Source organism: Dendrobates tinctorius, unplaced genomic scaffold (genome assembly GCF_039654945.1).
Source record: "Dendrobates tinctorius isolate UK_male_01 unplaced genomic scaffold, ASM3965494v1 ptg000089l, whole genome shotgun sequence".
NCBI classification, from domain to species: Eukaryota; Metazoa; Chordata; class Amphibia; order Anura; family Dendrobatidae; genus Dendrobates; species Dendrobates tinctorius.
In genome coordinates this window covers 9,382,673-9,398,988 of record NW_027361757.1, presented here as the reverse complement: position 1 = coordinate 9,398,988, position 16,316 = coordinate 9,382,673, and the positions used below count along the sequence as shown (strand labels likewise).

At 51.4% G+C, this 16,316-nt stretch overlaps 1 protein-coding gene across 1 annotated transcript in view; it reads right to left on the bottom strand.

Moving 5' to 3' along the window:
* The window catches only part of SAR1A (secretion associated Ras related GTPase 1A), a 34,518-nt gene extending 30,489 nt beyond the window's left edge, over window positions 1-4,029 (bottom strand). The window contains exon 1 of the mRNA XM_073585797.1: window positions 3,848-4,029. The gene's annotated coding sequence lies outside the window, so the exon portion shown is untranslated. The remainder of the gene's footprint in view (window positions 1-3,847) is intronic.
* Window positions 4,030-16,316: the final 12,287 nt, after the last annotated feature.

Genomic DNA, 16,316 nt, shown 5'->3' with positions numbered 1-16,316 from the left:
AGGTGGAATCCAAGGAGTGGAAATGGGGCCTCTAGGTACCAACATGAAAACGGACATCAGAATTTATCACTGCACGACACAAAATGAAGACTCCATGTTGGCAATGTTACCTTACATAATGGCAACCAGCATCCCCAGCTAAACACTGCCAAGTATCACAGGGCACTGACGGAAGAGGCTACCAGCACGGACTGTGAGCGTATATATGATGTGTATGCAGCACAGAGCAGGACCGCCACTTACTACTAGTCACTAAAACAATATCTTAAATTAGAGCAGATGCAAAATAACAATCAACTAAATACTCCACTAGAGTGAAGATCTGGGGTCTGGAGACACGAAATCTGATATCTGCCTGATTGTCACTGACTGACACAAAGGGCCGGTCCTTCTAACAGGTCCAGGACTATAGTCACTGTGCACCATGGGAACTGATCAGAAGTATGGGAATGTGGGTACACACGGATGCCATTCTACGATTGTGGCACATGTCGACCAGACTGAAGATCTACAAATCCCATACAGTTTTGCACATTAGAGGTGCCCACTAACTAAAAAAATAAAAAGACATTCATGATTATTCGTTGAATAATCAGATCATCTCATCTGCATCTACATATCGGTCATCAGGACAAGGCTCAGCATGGGCCACAATCAGCCCGGGCGCCCCGGGTACTACCCAGTGCCAGCCTAAGCCCGGGCGCCCCGCATACTACCCAGTGCCAGCCTAAGCCCGGGCGCCCCGCATACTACCCAGTGCCAGCCTAAGCCCGGGCACCCCGCATACTACCCAGTGCCAGCCTAAGCCTGGGCAACCTGCATACCCAGTGCCAGCCTAAGCCCGGGCGCCCCGCATACTACCCAGTGCCAGCCTAAGCCTGGGCAACCTGCATACCCAGTGCCAGCCTAAGCCCGGGCATCCCGCATACTACCCAGTGCCAGCCTAAGCCAGCCACTCCACGGTCCCCTATACTCAGCACCAGGCTGCGGCTCCCACTGCCCAGTCCTCTGTACTCAGTGCCAGCCTGCAGCTCCCACTGCCGGTCCGCTATACTCAGCGCCAGGCTGCGGCTACCACTCCCCTGTACTTAGTGCCAGGCTGCGGCTCTCACTCCCCGGTCCTCTGTACTCAGCGCCAGGCTGCGGCTCCCACTGCCCGGTCCCCTGTACTCAGCGCCAGGCTGCGGCTCCCACTGCCCGGTCCCCTGTACTCAGCGCCAGGCTGCGGCTCCCACTGCCCGGTCCCCTGTACTCAGCGCCAGGCTGCGGCTCCCACTGCCCGGTCCCCTGTACTCGGCGAAAAAGAAAAAAGGTCCAGCTTTGCAAATTCAAGTCCAATTTATTGTTAAAAACAAGTCCAAAACAGAGCAAAAAATGGTGTGTTCACATGAGTAACAAGTAGTAGATTACGCGTTTCGAACAATAGCTTGTTCTTTCTCAAAAACTTTTGAGAAAGAACAAGCTATTGTTCGAAACGCGTAATCTACTACTTGTTACTCATGTGAACACACCATTTTTTGCTCTGTTTTGGACTTGTTTTTAACAATAAATTGGACTTGAATTTGCAAAGCTGGACCTTTTTTCTTTTTCGCCGAGTACAGGGGACCGGGCAGTGGGAGCCGCAGCCTGGCGCTGAGTACAGGGGACCGGGCAGTGGGAGCCGCAGCCTGGCGCTGAAAACTTTTGAGAAAGAACAAGCTATTGTTCGAAACGCGTAATCTACTACTTGTTACTCATGTGAACACACCATTTTTTGCTCTGTTTTGGACTTGTTTTTAACAATAAATTGGACTTGAATTTGCAAAGCTGGACCTTTTTTCTTTTTCCTTGGTTACTGCGTGAAGACTGCACGTGGTCCGGGCTATCCACTACACATGCCTTCAGGTGAGCTGGCTTTTTTTCTCTTTTTTCCCTGTACTCAGCGCCAGACTGCGGCTCCCGCTCCCCGGTCCCCTGTACTCAGCGCCAGGCTCCCCGGTCCCCTGTACTCAGCGCCAGGCTCCCCGGTCCCCTGTACTCAGCGCCAGGCTCCCCGGTCCCCTGTACTCAGCGCCAGGCTCCCCGGTCCCCTGTACTCAGCGCCAGGCTCCCCGGTCCCCTGTACTCAGCGCCAGGCTCCCCGGTCCCCTGTACTCAGCGCCAGGCTCCCCGGTCCCCTGTACTCAGCGCCAGGCTCCCCGGTCCCCTGTACTCAGCGCCAGGCTCCCCGGTCCCCTGTACTCAGCGCCAGGCTCCCCGGTCCCCTGTACTCAGCGCCAGGCTCCCCGGTCCCCTGTACTCAGCGCCAGGCTCCCCGGTCCCCTGTACTCAGCGCCAGGCTCCCCGGTCCCCTGTACTCAGCGCCAGGCTCCCCGGTCCCCTGTACTCAGCGCCAGGCTCCCCGGTCCCCTGTACTCAGCGCCAGGCTCCCCGGTCCCCTGTACTCAGCGCCAGGCTCCCCGGTCCCCTGTACTCAGCGCCAGGCTCCCCGGTCCCCTGTACTCAGCGCCAGGCTCCCCGGTCCCCTGTACTCAGCGCCAGGCTCCCCGGTCCCCTGTACTCAGCGCCAGGCTCCCCGGTCCCCTGTACTCAGCGCCAGGCTCCCCGGTCCCCTGTACTCAGCGCCAGGCTCCCCGGTCCCCTGTACTCAGCGCCAGGCTCCCCGGTCCCCTGTACTCAGCGCCAGGCTCCCCGGTCCCCTGTACTCAGTGCCAGGCTGCGGCTCCCACTGCCCGGTCCCCTGTACTCAGTGCCAGACTGCGGCTCCCACTGCCCGGTCCCCTATACTCAGTGCCAGGCTGCGGCTCCCACTGCCCGGTCCCCTGTACTCAGTGCCAGGCTGCGGCTCCCACTGCCCGGTCCCCTGTACTCAGTGCCAGACTGCGGCTCCCACTCCCCGGTCCCCTGTACTCAGTGCCAGGCTGCGGCTCCCACTGCCCGGTCCCCTATACTCAGTGCCAGGCTGCGGCTCCCACTGCCCGGTCCCCTATACTCAGTGCCAGGCTGCGGCTCCCACTGCCCGGTCCCCTATTCTCAGTGCCAGGCTGCGGCTCCCACTGCCCGGTCCTCTATACTCAGTGCCAGGCTGCGGCTCCCACTGCCCGGTCCCCTGTACTCAGTGCCAGGCTGCGGCTCCCACTGCCCGGTCCCCTGTACTCAGTGCCAGGCTGCGGCTCCCACTGCCCGGTCCCCTGTACTCAGTGCCAGGCTGCGGCTCCCACTGCCCGGTCCCCTATACTCAGTGCCAGGCTGCGGCTCCCACTGCCCGGTCCCCTATACTCAGTGCCAGGCTGCGGCTCCCACTGCCCGGTCCTCTATACTCAGTGCCAGGCTGCGGCTCCCACTGCCCGGTCCCCTGTACTCAGTGCCAGGCTGCGGCTCCCACTGCCCGGTCCCCTGTACTTAGTGCCAGGCTGCGGCTCCCACTGCCCGGTCCCCTGTACTCAGTGCCAGGCTGCGGCTCCCACTGCCCGGTCCCCTGTACTCAGTGCCAGGCTGCGGCTCCCACTGCCCGGTCCTCTATACTCAGTGCCAGGCTGCGGCTCCCACTGCCCGGTCCCCTGTACTCAGTGCCAGGCTGCGGCTCCCACTGCCCGGTCCCCTGTACTCAGTGCCAGGCTGCGGCTCCCACTGCCCGGTCCCCTGTACTTAGTGCCAGGCTGCGGCTCCCACTGCCCGGTCCCCTGTACTCAGTGCCAGGCTGCGGCTCCCACTCCACGGTACAGGGGTAGCTGTCTGTCTCCGTCCGGCCCCGGTGTGAGCGTAGCCAGCCACGTCCGTCGGATGTTACAGACCCAGCCCCGCTGTCCGCGGCCTCCCCAGCGCTGGTCTCCCGCACCATGATCCTCTCTCACATAGATTACATTACCTTCTTCCGTCTCTCCGCTTCTCCCCTTTCGTTCCCGGTGGAAGCAGCGACGACTTCTCCTCTTCTTCTCCCGGCCCGGGGCCTTGGACACTAGCTAGTAAGAGAACAGACACCGCACACCGGAAATACGTAGCAAAAAGGGCAGCCCGGATTGACAGTAGGAAGGACAGCGGCTTCATCCGGCTACACTGCGCATGCGTGAGGGGTTTGGCAAAAGTGAGAGTGCGAACTGAGCATGCGCAGTAGCTATAAGTATGCGTGTCACCCATGGACGCAAGCAAGAAGTTCAAGCCTGAGGCAATGCGAGAGGTTCGGCTGCGTGGCTCTTCTCGGGTCACGTGACACAGTGATGACGTAGAGGGCAGAAAGTCACAGGGAGTTCCCAATTCTTGTTGTTCCTTGGTTCTTGGAGGGTGTGTATGTCGGAGCTGCGGCTCTGGGTCACTGCTCCTGTACAGTGAGGCCGTTTATGGACTTTATATCTGCACCCAGTAATCTGTGCTGTGGTGACATGTACTTGAAGGCTCCTCCATAGGGAGTATTCCAAAAACTCACATAACAGTAATAACCTGTAACAGTAGCTACAGTCATTGGTGTAGGGCGAGTGTTGTCAGAGCACGGGGCAATGCAAGTATTGAGCCCCCTAAACTAATAGTACCCCAATAAAAAGTACTGATGCCCCAAGTGACCCTTCCAAAACTAACAGTGCCAACACCCACGAAAATGTAGAGTTTATTCTCACCCACTGTGAGGCCTCTTGTCCCGCGCCCAATGGCGGCACAATGTAGTGATGTCACCGTGCCAGGACCGGGCGTATTGTAGGCGCCTATAGTGCGGAGAATGTAGGCAGGGAGGTTATAGCTTCATCACGGGATCCAACTGTATCCACATCATGATATCACTGACATAGTACAATGAGGAGCTCGCCCATGGATCTGGGGCGCCTAGTGAGACGTCCGGGCATTGGTGTTCACCCGGATCTTTGGCACTAGTGATGCCGCTGCTACTTTCATTTTTTTCATTTGAAGTGTTGCACTTCAAAAATGTTTGCGCCTACTGCCACTGACCCTATGCCCCCACGTCTCATGGTATGCTCCCGCCTAGATTATTAGTTCTATGTCTTATCCTCCTATATATTCAGTAGCTTGGGGATAGCATTTATGCAGGGGGCATTTATGCACATTTTATCAAAGTACAGTTTATCAAAGTACTGGCAGTTATGGCAGTTAGACAGGGCAGGAGACAGGTAAGACCTTTATATATATCTACTCCCTGTACAATAGGAGTACAACTAATATATACCATATGCATTTGTGTAATTTATATCCTGGCCGCTGCATTCACACATATCCACTGCCCTGGCATTAACTCTCTACACTCCATCCATATCGGCCCCTCACTCCTTTCCACTCCTATGTATAGCACTCACGCTCTTTTCACATTGCTACACAGCACAAATCCATTCAGTCCCACCATTCAACATCAGAGATGCTCTCACAAATCACTTAACCATCTGCTCACTCTTTCTATCCTCCTTCTCCTAGTCGCAGGAGACATTGCTCCCAACCCTGGTCCCCCATGTTATAGAAAGTCAAACCCCCCGACTGCTACACTCAGAAACCCCTCTAATCTTATTAATATTCCCTGCATGCCATCTGTCTCTTTTAATTGCGCACTTTGGTATTCTCGCTCTGTGTGTAACAAACTCTCCTTCACTCATGACTTTTTCCTTTCTAATTCTCTTAACCTCCTGGCTCTTACTGAAACCTGGATCCAGCAGTCAGACACTACCGCCGCTGCTGCTCTTTCATACGGGGGACTACACTTCTCTCATACCCCAAGATCAGACAATAGAGCAGGTGGAGGCGTTGGTCTGCTCCTATTACCAAAATGTACCTTTCAGGTTATCCCTCAACTACCCTCACTAGTCTTCCCTTCTTTTGAGGTCCATGCCATCAGACTCTACACCCCCTTTTCCATGCAAGTGGCGGTGGTGTATCCTCCTCCCAGCCTCTCCCATCAGTTCCTGGATCATTTTGCCACTTGGCTTTTCTGTCCTGTGATATCCCTACCCTCATCATAAGAGATTTCAACATCCCCATTGCTCTTCCCCTCTCCCCATCTGCTACTCACCTTTTTTATCTCTAACCTCCTAGTTTGGCCTTTCGCAGCTTACTAATTCTCCAACGCATGAAGACTAGAGTTGAGCGATACCGTCCGATACTTCAAAGTATCGGATCGGAATGGATCGGCCGATCTTTAAAAAAAGTATCGGTATCGCCGATTCCGATACCGGAAGTCCCATTCAAGTCTATGGGACTTCCGGTATCGGAATAAGAAAAACCCTGTTTTTGTCTTGTACAGCCTCTCTGGGGTCTGTACGGGCCTTTCGGGGGGCTGTGCCGGCCTGCCAGGGGGTCTGTGCAGGCTCCGGTGGTCTGTGCCGGCCTGCCGGGGGGCTGTGCCGGCCTGCCGGTGGTCTGTGCAGGCTCCGGTGGGCTGTGCCGGCCTGCCGGGGGGCTGTGCAGGCTCCGGGGCTGTGCCCAGGCCCGGATTGGCAATATAACCAACCGGGCATTTTCCCGCTGGGCCGCTGTCACGTGGGCCGCGGGCGGCAGCGCCCGATCATCTGGCCGCTTGCCAGCTGCTGCGGCCACTGTTGCTCCTGCCGCCGGCCCTCTGCGGGCATGGCGGTGATAGATTCAAGTTCCTCCCACACTCCAGGGAGATAAGCCGCCACACCCCATCCTCGCCGTAGCATGAGACCCCCTCCCCCCCGCAGCCACTCACAGCGTCGCACTCGCTTGCCTGCTCGCTCTGTTCGCAGGACCTGTGATGAGATCACAGGAGGGGAGGAGTCAGGGGGTCACATGATCAGGAGCCTTTGTCCAGACCCCCGATCATGTCACCCCTGACTCCGCCCCTCCTGTGACCTCATCACAGGTCCTGTGCGCTCAGCCTTGCCTCTACCGTCTGCAAGACTCTGCTTTGCTGTTGTCATGGTGCTGGTTGAGGTAAGTATGTGTGGGGTCAGGATTTACAGTGTGGATGTAGCAGAGCTGTGTGTGTACGAGGTGTACGGAGCGGAGCCGTGTGTGTACGAGGTGTACGGAGCGGAGCCGTGTGTGTACGAGGTGTACGGAGCGGAGCCGTGTGTGTACGAGGTGTACGGAGCGGAGCCGCGTGTGTACGAGGTGTACGGAGCGGAGCCGTGTGTACAAGGTGTACGGAGCGGAGCCGTGTGTACGAGGTGTACAGAGCGGAGCCCTGTGTGTACAAGGTGTATGGAGCGGAGCCGCGTGTGTACAAGATGTACGGAGAGGAGCCGTGTGTGTACGAGGTGTACGGAGCGGAGCCGTGTGTACTAGGTGTACGGAGCGGAGCCGTGTGTGTACGAGGTGTACGGAGCGGAGCCGTGTGTACGAGGTGTACAGAGCAGAGCCCTGTGTGTACAAGGTGTACGGAGCGGAGCCGTGTGTGTACAAGGTGTACGGAGAGGAGCCGCGTGTGTACGAGGTGTACGGAGCGGAGCCGCGTGTGTGGAGGTGTACGGAGCGGAACCATGTGTACGAGGTGTACGGAGCGGAGCCGTGTGTGTACGAGGTGTACGGAGCGGAGCCGTGTGTGTACGAGGTGTACGGAGAGGAGCCGTGTGTGTACGAGGTGTACGGAGAGGAGCCGCGTGTGTACGAGGTGTACGGAGAGGAGCCGCGCGTCTACGAGGTGTACGGAGAGGAGCCACTCGTGTACAAGGTGGACGGAGTGGAACCGAGTATGTATGGAGTGGAGCCATATGTGTACGGGATGTACGGAGCGGAGCCAAGTGTGTACAAAGCATACAAAGCGGGCTTTTCCCACGGACACAGGAGTACACGGCGGAGCCCCGAGGAGCATTTTAAAACACACACATGACGTTCCACCTGAAGTGATGTGCTGGAAGCTGACCCGAAATGAGATAATTTCTTGAGGAGATTGTGACGGAACCAGGAATGCTTCAGATCCATCACCGTGTCCTCCTCCGACAGCGCAGACAGCAGGATCGCCTTGGAATCGGGGATGCCGGCCATGTGAGCGGATCATGATAGGTCCTGCATCGGGAGGCTCAGGTGGGCACTACAATGGGAGCCGGGCTGCTATAGTATCTTTGTAGAATCTTTCTTTATTTCTTTCTCTCTTTTTCTTTCTTTCTCTGTTCTTTCATTCTTTCTTTTTCTTTCTTTCTCTCTCTGTTCTTTCTCTGTCTCTCACTGTTCTTTTTTCTTTCCCTTTACCTACCTTCCGTCATTGGATTCCTACAGCCCGTAGAGAACGGCAGCATCAGCTGATGCTGCCGTTCTCTACCCAAGATCGTCGTGGGACACACTCGTGGACTGCTTCGGATCGTGGGTGAGTATTTTTGTGGTTTGTTATGTTAATATTTATTCCGGAAAAGACAATGGCTTCGGGGAACAATGTGACAAGTATTGGTAAGTATGTTACTCTATGTTATATGTACTGTATGTCTATGTATGTATTGTATGAATGTATTGTATGTATGTAGTATATATGTGGTATGTATGTAGCATGTATGTAGTATGTATGTAGCATGCAGTATGTATGTAGCATGCATGTAGTATATATGTAGTATGTATGTAGCATGTATGTAGTATGTATGTAGTATGTATGTAGCATGTAGCATGTATGTAGTATATATGTGGTATGTATGTAGCATGTAGTATGTATGTAGTATGTATGTAGTATGCATGTAGCATGCAGTATGTATGTAGCATGCATGTAGTATATATGTAGTATGTATGTAGCATGCATGTAGTATATATGTAGTATGTATGTAGCATGTAGCATGTATGTAGTATATATGTAGTATGTATGTAGCATGTAGTATGTATGTAGTATGTATGTAGCATGCATGTAGTATGTATGTAGTATGTATGTAGTATGCAGTATGTAGCATGTATGTAGCATGTATGTAGTATATATGTAGTATGTATGTAGTATATATGTAGTATGTATGTAGCATGTAGTATGTATGTAGCATGTAGTATGTATGTAGCATGTAGTATGTATGTAGCATGCATGTAGTATATATGTAGTATGTATGTAGCATGTAGTATGTATGTAGCATGCATGTAGTATATATGTAGTATGTATGTAGCATGTAGTATGTATGTAGCATGCATGTAGTATATATGTAGTATGTATGTAGCATGTAGTATGTATGTAGCATGCATGTAGTATGTATGTAGTATGTATGTAGTATTTTTTTTTTTTTTTAACATTTAACACATTAGCCGGATGATGGGACTACTACTGTCCCATCATTGGCTAATGTGTCAATCACTGTCATGGTAGCAGGCATCGCCAGATGGGACTTGTAGTCCCATCGGACGATGCTTGCACAGACCCCCGGACATCAGCACAGCCCCCCGGCAGGCCGGCACAGCCCCCCGGCAGGCCGGTACAGACCCCCACAGGGTGCACAGACCACCGGCAGGCCGGCACAGCCCCCCGGCAGGCCGGTACAGACCCCCACAGGGTGCACAGACCACCGGCAGGCCGGCACAGCCCCCCGGCAGGCCGGTACAGACCCCCACAGGGTGCACAGACCACCGGCAGGCCGGCACAGCCCCCCGGCAGGCCGGTACAGACCCCGGGCAGTCCACACAGCCCCCGGCAGGCCGGCAGAGACCCCCGGAAGGCCCGAAATGACGGCGCATCATGATGCGCACACACCGCGCATCATGATGACGTCAGGCTGTCAATCAACTTTGAACTTCCGATTCCGATGCCGAATTCCGATATTGAAAAAATATCGGAAGTCGGTATCGGAATTCCGATACAGCAAGTATCGGCCGATACCCGATACTTGCGGTATCGGAATGCTCAACACTAATGAAGACGGAAACTCCCTCGACTTGGTCTTCTCTCGGCTTTGTACAGTGGATGATTTTGCAAACTCCCCTCTCCCGCTCTGTGACCACAATCTTCTTTCATTCTCTATCAAGAACTGCCAGGCTGCTCAGGTCACCCCCACTGTCCATATTTATAGAAACATACAGGCCATTAACACCCAGAAACTTACGAAGCACTTGCAGTCTTCATTGGCCCCTATCTCCTCCCTCTCATGTCCCGATTCTACATTGAAGCATTACAATGAAACACTTCAAAGTGCCCTGGATGAATTTGCACCCCCTATAAATAGAACACCACAACACAGACGGCGACAACCCTGGCACACCCTCCAAACACGTCACCTGCAGCGGTGCTCCAGGTGCGCCGAACGTCTGTGGAGAAAATCCAATCTACACGAAGATTTCATCCATTATAAGTTTATGCTTCGAACATACAACACTGCCCTTCACCTCTCCAAACAAACCTATTTCAACACCCTCATCACCTCACTGTCCAATAACCCGAAACGTCTCTTTGACACTTTTCATTCTCTACTCAACCCAAGAGTACAGGCCCCAACCACGGAGCTCCGAGCTGACGATCTGGCCAATTACTTCAAAGAAAAAATAGACCATATTAGACAGGAAATTATCTCCCAATCACCTCATACCATGCACTGTCCTCCCTCCCCCACTGCATCAAGCTCACTCTCTGATTTTGAACCAGTCACAGAAGAAGAAGTAAGCAGGCTCCTTGCATCTTCTCGCCCAACCACTTGCACCAGTGACCCATTTCCGTCACATCTCCTCCAGTCCCTTTCCCCTGCTGTCACCCCTCACCTAACTAAAATATTCAACCTCTCTCTCTTCTGGTATCTTTCCTCATTTAAGCATGCCATCATACATCCACTACTTAAAAAACCATCCCTCGACCAAAACTGGGCCGCTAACTATAGACCTGTCTCTAATCTTCCCTTCATCTCTAAACTCCTGGAACGCCTGGTCCACTCCCGTCTTACCCGCTATCTCTTTGATAACTCTTTTCTCGACCCTCTCCAATCCGGTTTCCGCTCTTTACACTCTACTGAAACTGCCCTCACTAAAGCCTCTAATGATCTACTAACAGCTAAATCAAATGGTCATTACTCCATGCTAATTCTCTTGGATCTCTCTGCAGCATTCGACACTGTGGATCATCAGCTCCTCCTCACTATGCTCCGTTCCATTGGCCTCAAGGACACCGTTCTTTCCTGGTTCTCCTCCTATCTCTCTGACCGCTCCTTTACTGTATCTTTTGCTGGCTCCTCCTCCTCTCACCTTCCCCTTACTGTTGGGGTTCCTCAAGGATCGGTTCCAGGCCCCCTCCACTTCTCCTTGTACACTGCCCCTATTGGTCAAGCAATCAGTAGATTTGGTTTCCAGTACCATCGCTATGCTGATGACACCCAATTATACGCTTCTTCTCCTGACATCACACCAGCCTTTCTAGAAAACACCGGCAATTGTCTAAACGCTGTGTCCAACATCATGTCCTCACTATATCTGAAACTGAACCTGTCAAAGACTGAACTCCTTGTGTTTCCTCCCTCTGCAAATGTACCTATATCTGACATTGCCATTTCCGTGTGTGGTTCCACTATTACTCCCCAGCAACATGCGCGCTGTCTTGGGGTCATACTTGACTCCGAGCTTTCCTTCGCCCCCCACATCCAATCACTGGCTCGCTCTTGTCATCTGCACCTCAAAAATATTTCTAGAATTCGACCTTTTCTTACTTTTGACTCCGCAAAAACTCTTACTGTTTCTCTTATTCATTCTCGTCTCGACTATTGTAACTCTCTTCTAATCGGTCTCCCTCTTACCAAATTCTCCCCTCTCCAATCTGTCCTGAATGTGCTGCAGCCAGGATCATATTCCTCACCAATCGTTACACCAATGCCTCTACCTTGTGCCAGTCATTACACTGGCTACCCATCCACTCCAGAATCCAGTATAAACTTATTACCCTCACCCACAAAGCCCTCCATTGCTCAGCACCACCCTACATCTTCTCCCTTGTTCCTTTGTTTCAGTATACCATCCAACCCGCGCCCTTCGCTCTGCTGATGACCTGAGGTTAGCATTCTCATTAATCAGAACCTCCCACTCCCGTCTCCAAGACTTTATACGTGCTGCGCCAATTCTTTGGAATGCAGTTCCCAGGTCAATACGATTAGTCCCCAATCTCCACAATTTTAAGCGTGCCCTGAAAACGCATTTTTTCAGACTGGCCTATCGCCTCAACACATTAACCTAATCTATCCCTGTGTGGCACAGCCAAAAGTTTTACCATAACCAGGTTCCCCGCATCATGTTCCCACATGCTTTATGCATCCATTAACCCTCTGTGTCTGTACTGTTACACACTTAACATTATGGCTGGTCCATACAATCAGGGCAACTGTTACCACCCATCTTTCGTGTCTACCTCTTTCCTCATAGACTGTAAGCTTGTGAGCAGGGCCCTCACTCCTCTTGGTATTTGTTATAATCTATGTGATTATTGTTATGCTGTAATGTCTATTGTCTGTACAAGTCCCCTCTGAAATGTAAAGTGCTGCGGAATATGTCGGCGCTATAGAAATAAAATTTATTATTATTATTATATGTTATTTTTTAATTACAACCAGATTAGCGGAGGTTCGGAGACCCCCACGATTGTTAAAAACACCATGAGACGTGCGCTGCTCAGGAGCTCAGCACACAGATTGGAGAGTCTGTGAGAGACCGCCTAAGAGAGTTTGCAATATTCCTGGGCACCTACTAGAAAGCAGTGTTTCCGAAATGTTCCTTGGATGTAATGCCTAAATGTTCTGTATCATGTATTCAGAAGGAGCCCCTCGGTTGAAATGAACCCCTGAGGTGTGAAACGGGGCATAGAAGCTGTGTGTCCTGAAAAAAAGAGGTGAATTAATGGAAAACATTGTTACCAAATATCTCCAGGACATGAGACTTCAAAAGTTGGTGGTGCATCAGTTGTGAGGCTAAAAAACTAATAAAAGAAGTGACTAAGGTGAAAGAGCCCCAGCGCATGCGCACTGCAGTACATTGCTCTAGTCAAGGCAGAGAAGTGCGCCTGCGCAGGAGCGCGATGGCGAGGAGACTCTGTGGATGACGTAGGGATGCGTCGTCCACACCAAGCAAGAAGAAGGGAGGCGCCGGACCAGGACCTGCAACGCCTTTCTGACCTGAATGTCGCGTAGGGTTATATTATTGTCTTGCAGGTTGTTTTGGGGGCAGGTAGACAGCATTATAAAATGCTGTATATCAGCCCTGAAAGGTGGTGGTCACATCTCATATCGGTTAAACCTGGGGACAGGTTTTCTTATGGTTAAAAAATACAGCATTTATTTTTAGGAAAAATATTTTTTGTGTATTTTTCTTTATAGTTTTTATTTTAATTTTGTCCCATTAGAGAACCCTCTTTGAGGCAAATTGCTTATTTATAAATTCAACTGTACTGCCATTTGTGGTAAGACACTGTAAAAATGTACCTACCGTATATACTCGTGTATAAGCTGAGTTTTTCAGCACTTTTTTTGCACTGAAAACGCCTCCCTCGGCTTATACACGAGTCAATTGTCCCAGAGGGCCGGCGGGGGAGGGGAGCAGCGGGTTACAGGAGGCAGGAGCCGGCGGCTGCAGCTGTAACTGTGCCCACTGCTAAAGACAAATGAATATTCATTTCTCTTATAGAGCGCAAAGTGACACCCGCAGTCACCGGCTTCCATCACACATCCTTCTCACTTTCCTGCATGCCCTGATGCATCTCGTTCCTTCCGGCACCAGCATTTCCTGCCGAGCGATCACGTGGCCCCGCTCATTAACGTAATGAATATGCACACCTCTCCACTCCCATAGGCGTGGAGTGAATATTTATTACCTTAATGAGCTGGGCCACGTGATCGCTCAGCAGGAAGAGCTGATGGTGCCAGAACGAGATGCATCAAGGCGTGCAGGAAGATGAGTAGGATGTTTGTTTTTTTTTAATAGGAAACATGCAAACAAGGACGGGGACTGGGAAGCCATGCATACAAGGACAGGGATGAGGGGAAAATGCATACAAGGATAAGGAATAAGGAGCCATGCATACAAGGACAGGGACTGGGAAGCCATGCATACAAGGACAGGGATGAGGGGACAATGCATACAAGGATAAGGGATAAGGAGCCATGCATACAGGGACTGGGAAGCCATGCATACAAGGACAGGGATGAGGGGACAATGCATACAAGGATAAGGGATAAGGTGCCATGCCTACAAGGACAGGGACTGGGAAGCCATGCATACAAGGACAGGGACCGGGAAGTCATGCATACAAGAACAGGGACCGGAAAGCCATGCATACAAGGACAGAGACTGGGGAGCCATGCATACAAGGACAGGGACCGGGAAGCCATGCATACAAGGACAGGGATCGGGAAGCCATGCATACAAGGACAGGGACCTGGGAGCTATGCATACAAGGACAGGGACCGGGAAGCCATGCATACAAGGACAGGGACCTGGGAGCTATGCATACAAGGACAGGGACCGGGAAGCCATGCATACAAGGACAGGGACCGGGAAGCCATGCATACAAGGACAGGGACCGGGAAGCCATGCATACAAGGACAGGGACCGGGAAGCCATGCATACAAGGACAGGGATCGGGAAGCCATGCATACAAGGACAGGGACCGGGGAGCTATGCATACAAGGACAGGGACCGGGAAGCCATGCATACATGGACAGGGACCGGGAAGCCATGCATACAAGGACAGGGACCGGGAAGCCATGTATACAAGGACAGGGACCGGGAAGCCATGCATACAAGGACAGAGACCGGGGAGCCATGCATACAGGGAACGGGGAGCCATGCATACAAGGACAGGGTCCGGGAAACCATGCATACAAGGACAGGGACCGGGAAGCCACGCATACAAGGACAGGGACCGGGAAGCCACGCATACCAGGACAGTGACCGGGAAGCCATGCATACCAGGTCAGCGACCGAGGAGCCATGCAGTTTTTTTTAACTGATGTCACTTTTGGGTTTGTTCTGCCATATAGGCCCCTCAAAGTCACTTCAAATGTGATGTGGTCCATAAAAAACAATTATGTTTTAATAGTGATGTTGATGCAAAGTAGACATGTGGTAAACGTTATTTTGCTTGATGTAACTATCTGGAACAAGGGCATGAAAATAAAAAGTTTGAAAATTGCGAAATTCACAAATAAACGCAAAAATTACACTGGTATGAAGTGATTTTGGTGCCAACGACATCTGAACTGTTTAATATTAACTTTAGGGTGCTGATTAAGAATATGATTTTGGTTTTGTCAGATTGGCTCTAGTCTCTGAGATATTTAATATTTAACTACAGTCGAATTCAGGCTTCAAAAATTTGCTTTTATAGCATTGTAAGACTATGAATTGAAATTAAAAATAATTATATTGGATATTTCATTACCTAAGACACTGTTAAATAATCAAAATACATTGCATTTGTTATCACACACAATTCACATTTGGGGAATGCATTATTTTCATGGATGAATTATCTAAAAAATTAGAACCAATTCAGCAAAAGTAATGGAATTTTTGAATTGATCACCCTCAAAATGCCCTAACTCCATTAAAAAACCTGTGTTATCAATCTAAATTTACCACTAACATAAAGTACAATGTGTTATGAAAAAACAATCTCAAAATCACTGGAACACAGTTAAGTGTTCCAGATTTACTACCACATAAAGTAACAGTGGTCAGAATTGTAAAATTTGGCCTGGTCAGGAAAGTGAAAACAAGCTTCGGTCGAAAGGGTTAAAAAGTATCAATCACTGAGGAGGACTCTGAAATTTTAACCCCTTTCCGACAATGGGTGTGATAATATGCCCACGTTGGACCACCTTCCTTTGATGTGGGCTCTGGCGCTGAGCCCACATCTTTCTCGGCACGTCAGGCACTCAGCACATGTTTTGAACAGCTGACATGTGCCTCTAACAACCGTGGGTGGAATCATGATCCACCCGCGGCTGTTAACCTGCTAAATCTGTCAGAGATTGACAGTGGCACTTAACCCACAGTTCTGGGAAGCGCACCGGAAATCCCGTCCATCGGTGACCCCGTCATGTGATCGCGGGTCACCAATGGAGTGCCGTGACAGGTCTCCAGCAGATGTATATGGTTGTCATAGCCGGATTGCTATGAGAGCCGCCCGGTGGTCGGCGCTCATAGCAAGAGAGCATTTCTGCTACATACAGGCGATCTGATCACTGCCTGTATGTAGCATAGCTAATCGGACAACTGCAGCTTCTAGTCTCCCATGGAGACTATTGAAGCATGCAAAAAGTAAAAAAAAAACGGATTACTTACCGGTAATACTCTTTTGTAGAGTCCACGACAGCACCCACTGAGAGAGGGGATCCGCCCCCGGAACAGGAAACCTACAGAGAGATAAATGGGGCGGTCCCCCTCGCTCCCTCAGTTTGTGTTACCGAGAACAACGGAGGAACCGCCATACATGTTTTAGTCAAACTGTTTGGGCGATTCATCTATCT